Source organism: Anomalospiza imberbis, chromosome 2 (genome assembly GCF_031753505.1).
Source record: "Anomalospiza imberbis isolate Cuckoo-Finch-1a 21T00152 chromosome 2, ASM3175350v1, whole genome shotgun sequence".
NCBI classification, from domain to species: Eukaryota; Metazoa; Chordata; class Aves; order Passeriformes; family Viduidae; genus Anomalospiza; species Anomalospiza imberbis.
The window spans coordinates 71,048,162-71,054,161 of record NC_089682.1 but is presented as its reverse complement, the minus strand read 5'-3'; the positions used below and the strand labels follow the sequence as shown (position 1 = coordinate 71,054,161).

Below are 6,000 nucleotides of genomic sequence, written 5' to 3'. Positions count from 1 at the left end.
CTGCTGAACCACTGCAGAGTAGCTGTGGGGACAGGCTGGATACTGGGTGCAGACTTTTTCCACCTGCAGTTACTGAGGAATGAGTCTGAGGGTCCTTCAGGTATTCCATGTTCTGAAGGTCATTTATATATTTTCAGTTTCTTCTTAATGAAGATATCAACTGGCAACTGGTCTGAGCTGAGCCAGTCCTTACACACATAATCCCACAGATATCATCTGAATCCATTTTAAGAATACATCACTAAATTAAATTTGAGCAGGACTGCTCACCTACATATTTTAACAGACACAGCACACATCACATACACAGTTTCTCAGCAGTCACTTCTCACAGTGCTGGAGACCTCTGCCATTTCGCACAAGGAGATGCTTTTTCCTAAGCTTGGGTCCAAAATCCTTGCTTAGAGGGGGAATTGTTTTGGGCAGAGGGTACACCAGACTCATCAGTTCCAAGTCCATCCAGCAGGGGTCAAGCGCACTCACAGATACAGCGTGCCTGGTCCTGAGCCACTGTTTCACTCATACCTTCCTTTTTCTTCGGGACTGCTGCGAGAGGGGGGAAACAGGTATTTTACGCACGAGAAAAGTATGTTTCATCTACGAAAAGTGTCAAAAGGGCTTCGCATCACTTCTAATTAAGTGATCTGCACTGAACAGCACTTTAGCCTAGGTTTGAATAGATACAGTTTAGTATGCTACATTGGGATGAATAAACAGGATATGTAGATGAGAGGTGATTGAATGAAAATTATTGAGGGAAGCAACTTTTAATCTTTCACAAGGTCTCCAGTTCACTCTGATTCTTGTGAGCTGAATGTAAGCCTTATTAAAAGCTTATTAAGCCCGAATTTTACTGCATAGTGTGTGAAAAGCATGCTCTAGTCCCTTATTTTGTCATCAAAAAGGAAGAGCTGCATATCAAATGCATCGGTTTGAAAAGACATGTAACTGACCAAGAATTTACACCAATGCTACGAACACTAAATTTTCTCTAAAAATTATTTTACCATATCCACGTTTGAGGAGGAAGTGAAACATAAGAATGTATTGTTAACAAGAAGCCAGGGCTGATGGTGTAGGATTTGGGGAGTGAATGGACTCAGGCTGGAAACGCAGGGGGTGTAATTTAATCCAGAGTTGCTGCGAGCGAGAGCCGAGCTAGCGCTCCGGCAGACGTGGACAGGTGGCAACAGGGCTGCCCTCAGGGCGCAGCGGCCCCACTCCCGGGCACGCCAGACGCCGAAATGCTTCAGCTGCCCCAAACGAGAATTAAACCAGTTAGATCAAGCACTGTGAGAAGAACGTGCGTAAGGGGAAAATACCAGCACACCAGCTCTCCCCATGCCGGGGTCGGTGCTTTCAGCCTGCTCGCAGGGGCACTCCGGCTTCAGAAATCGCCGTGGTGCCTGAGGGGAAGGTCCTGCTGAAACACCCCATGAAATTGCGGCATGTGTATTTTGTGCCACTAATTAAACAGAAAAGCACTTAGAGCGGCTTCCTGAACAAACAGATGACTGAATCCTCTGTTATCGCGGCCCGTATCTTTCCTCAAACAGGGGCGTATGTTCACACTTCTCGGGTAGCCTATCGCCAGGTAAAGTGGAATGCGGATCGCTGTCCCTCAAGGCAGCTCGTCAAGTCAAGCCGACACTCCCGGCGTGGGCTTCGTGTGAAGCAGCCACTGTCCGCTGTGGAGCTGCTGCCTCGGAGCCAGTGCCCGCTGACAGCCGACCCGAAGCTGCCCCGGCCCGCGGGCAGTGTCACCGCCCCGCCGGCCACACCCGGGGCTGCCACAGGTGACACGAGCGGGAGGGCGGGCGCGGGCGGGGGGAGCCGCCCCGCTCGGAGGGGCCGGCGCCGGCATTGGCCCAGGGCGGCGGGACGGGCTCGGCCTCGCCTGCGCCGCCGTCTCCCTGCCCTCAGACAAGCGGGGCGGAGGCACGGGACTGGGGCTGCCCGCGGGGACCGGGGAGCCGGCGCTGTCTCTGGCCGGAGGGAAGGAAGGGGGAGCCGCGGAGGGGACGGAAGGATAGGTGAGGCTGACCTAAAAAGGGCTCTAGGGGTGGGGAGGGGGGGGTTCTTGTTAATGGAGTGACTCGGAGTCAAAAAGGGTTGTAGAAGCCACCCGCGCTCGCAGTGCTGGGACAGCGTGTGAGCGAGCCCGTTGGCCGCTGAGGAGCCCTGGCTGCCAGCCTTCGCCAGCCGGGCTGCTCCGTAGGGCTCGGTCGCGGTCGGCTGGCAGCGCCCGTTCACCTGAGCACGGCGCAGCGCTCTCAGGTGTCTCGCCGGCCTGGCCTCGGTCGTTGAGGCCGCAGGGAAGCGGCGCTTGTCAGCGCCTTTCCTCAGAACCGCTCTCGAGAGCTCCGTGCCCGGGGAGCCGAGCGCCGGCACATCCCCGCTGCTGCTGCCTCTGTCCGGGGTGAGAGCTGGGTATCTGTCGGAACTTCGCTGCACAGAGCTCTTGGTGTCTGCTGGAATGGGAGGGCACTTTTCATTTAAATAAGGTGCTTAGATCTCAGCTGAGAGATGTTAATGACCTTTGCGTAAATAGTAAACACTTTTAATCTCAAAACAGTGAATTAGTCGCATCATCCACGCCATCTCTGGAATGACTTGCAGGATTGGATTTGGTCCTAAAGTCTAATACAGCCAGTTGTGTCTTTCCTATGTGAGCAGAAGAATCTGCTTAGACGCTTGCTTGGATGAAGGTCTCTTAAATCTGGGGACAGATTGTTAAGTGACAAGTATTTTTGAACTTTTTGAGAAAGTGTAAGGGCTTAAAACATGTTGTGGTGATGTGTCTCCCCACACCCATTTGCAACATATGCTTAACAGGATGTTGTGAGAAGAAACTTGATTTTATTAGCTGAAAGAGCTGATCAAAGTGTTGCACCAAAACATTTGTGTGTTTCCACACATATTGAAGCTCTCAGTGATGGATTGTTTAAAAGACTAATGAATCAAAGCATTTTATTGAACTTGTATGCAGCAACAATGCAGCTTTCCAGTCATTAGTTCTTAATTACCATTAGTCGTTATTATCTCTTTCCCAAGTAGTTCTTAACAACCACATATATATGTGGTAGTAAACCTGGAGTATACACTGCCCTGGAGCTGGTGTCCTATATTTAGCACTGATGACTATGATTCTTGATGGTTTGTTTCAGTTGTAGGAGTCACAGTGAAGTGCTTGAGAGCTCCTGGGCAAGAGAAGCTGGAATCAAAGTGAGGTTTTTTGTGATTTTCATAATTTATCATCCTTCTTTTCTAATTGTTAATATATTGTCCACCTTGCTTCCTCCCTGGAAGAAAGGGGGTGATCTCAGATTATATAGTCCATATTATTTGAAGGAATAACTTACCATAGTTTTGCTAGGTATCTTATTTGTTCTGCAGGATTATTCTGGTTCCATCACACATACCTCCTCTTTGTTCAGCAATCTTATTTTACTTTCATCTGGCATCTTTCCTGACCACTCTACACTCTCTGTTCTATCTTGTAGGTTTTACTATTTATCTATGATTTCCTGTGTCCTATTTGAGCAAAGATACTTCAAGTCTCTGTTCATTTGCAGTTGTGTGTTATTTATGTACACTAAGTTATAAAATACTACCAATACTGTTGCTGTGTTACAAAATGCTTATACCCTGCTACCAATTACATATCATAGTGTGTTTATGTCTAGGTCTAAGGCAAAGAAATAATAAGCATCTTAGTCTGCTTCTACCTTACATGTGCAGCTGTTCTCTGCTTTGGTTGTAAGGCACGTTTTTGAATTTCTTGAAGCTGTAATTGGGCCTGTCTCTTGTTAAACCAATTTTGTTCCAGCATTTCTTGAATCCCAAAATAATGTATTATCAGTTTTACTGTCAGACTTTTAAAATTCAGTGAAATAGGTCTTTGTGTTCTTGTTTTCCAATTCTGACAAAGGCCAGACTAAAAAATATTCCCTTACCCCCAAAAATGGATGACAGAAAAGTGAATTTGTCATTTCCTTTAAGAGCCAGTGCTTTAGAACACTGGCTAGCACCCCAGGAGTGCTCTGTTTCTGCTGGAGACCATGTGCAGGTATTCTCTGGAGTAAACTCCTGTTATTCTGCAGGAGATACTTGCCAGATTCCCAAGTGAAAATACTGCTTCAGTTTAGTACATGGAGAAAATCTTTGATAGTTTCATCTGGAAAAAAGGTTTAACCATGAAAGCTGTTGGATGAAGTTGAAGAAATTACTTCTTTTCTACTCTGTGTTGTTTCCTGTTCTCATGACAGAAAGGCATGAAACAGACTTAAATAAAAAATAGAATAAAGCATTATTTACAAGGAAATATATAGGTAATTTGTAGTCTCTTGGTAGGAAAAAATGTTTAATTTTCTTTTTCTTTAATTAAAAATGATACTCCTATCCTTTGGAAGTCACTCTTTATTCAAGAGTGACTTGTTTTAAACCACAGTAAAGAATTTTTTTCTCTGCACAGAAAGTGCTTTTCACCTGGGATTGCTGACTAATGGATGACTGCTAAAAGTCTTTCTGGTGCTTGAAGTTCATCACCTGTTGAATTTAAAGGCAGCTTATTTAGGTTGATCAGAAGTCAATTTCAGGAGGCTCTGTAGTTTGATCTTCCAATGCCAAAACCTGTATGACCAGTGATGTTGCATTTGCTGTGTCAGCAGTCTCCAGTTTTTTAACTTATTTGGGTATAACTTGAGAGTGACAGCTGATTTCAGCAGACTTACTCATGATTCATTCTTGTGGCAGGGAGTCATTCCAATTCATCAGGGTACAGCAACTGGCTATGCTAGATTCTTACTTCATGTTACAAGGTTTCCTTGCTATATGTAATTTGACTCTGCTTATTGCATCAAGGGGGCAAAGGGAAGAGATGTAATGTATGTGTGAGGAGGAGGAAAAGAATACTTCTTCTCCTTCTTTATTTTATAGCTCCTTTTCTGGATGATAATGCCAGACTATTTTTGACCTGAAACCCACTCAGTGGCCTGTGGCTATGCATCAAATAGCAGCTTAACAATTTGTTGCCCAGAGAGGCTGGGGACTCCCCGTCCCTGAAAGTGTTGAAGGCCAGGCTGGATGTGGCTCTGAGTAACTGGACTAGTGGAAGGTGTCCCTGTCCATGGCAGGAGGGTTGGATCTAGATGGTCTTTATGGTCTCTTCCAATGCAAACCATGCTATGATCCCATTTTTTTCCCTTACATCTTGGTATGTTCCTTTTTCTCTGCAGTGTAAATCTTCTAAAAGTAATTTTTTCTATTTCTCTGTCCCAGTCAAGGAAATTTTGCATTTCATCTCTCTCTAAATGTGTCTGAGTATAAATAAAAAGAAAGGTAAGAAGAAAGGGGGTGCTTATCTGTGGAGTAATTAGCAGAACAATATCCTAGATTCACTGCAAAATGTTTTTGTTCTATAAAAGCATCAAATAATATTGGTAAATTCTGTATGAAATTTCCTGCCCAGTGTCTGATTCCGGCTGTCTGATAAACTGACAGAGATTTAGCTCTGTACAGGCTGGATGGGCTACAGCCAGACTATGTGATCTCAGCCATGAAGCTAGAGCTCCAGAACTAGATCGGTGTATTCAAGAATGCCTGGGTTAGAAAGGGTTTCTATACCATTAGCCTGTAGATGTTAAGATCTGCCATCATGCTTTTCTTCTCTAATGAATTTAAATGGCTAATGTGATTTTAAAATATCATTTAAAAATAGAGCATCTGTTATGAAAAATTAAGGGTGAGGTCCAAAAACCCTCTGTAATTGCACGTGAAGCACTGTAAGCAAAAGGTATGTATCTAAGTCCTAGGCAGAAATCTGTCAAACAAGCAGAAGTAGCAAGCCCTTAACCTTCTATTCTGGTCCTGCCCACATAACTTGTTTTTTTAGTCCTGGGATAACTTATGTTAGTGTAAATATCATTAATTTTATCTTGCTTCATAGTGATTACATTACTTCTATGGAGGTTAAGAGATTTGGATTAAAACTGAATAGCC

General features: G+C 44.8%; 1 protein-coding gene across 18 annotated transcripts in view; it reads left to right on the top strand.

Moving 5' to 3' along the window:
• Window positions 1-1,273: 1,273 nt before the first annotated feature.
• SYTL2 (synaptotagmin like 2) overlaps window positions 1,274-6,000 on the top strand; it is a 55,577-nt gene continuing 50,850 nt past the window's right edge. For 17 of the 18 annotated variants that reach the window (XM_068181586.1, XM_068181592.1, XM_068181576.1 and 14 more), the window contains exon 1: window positions 1,957-2,033. The gene's annotated coding sequence lies outside the window, so the exon portion shown is untranslated. Of the gene's footprint in view, window positions 1,595-1,956; window positions 2,034-6,000 lie in introns of those variants that run through there. The other variant, XM_068181574.1, reaches the window with a different exon arrangement.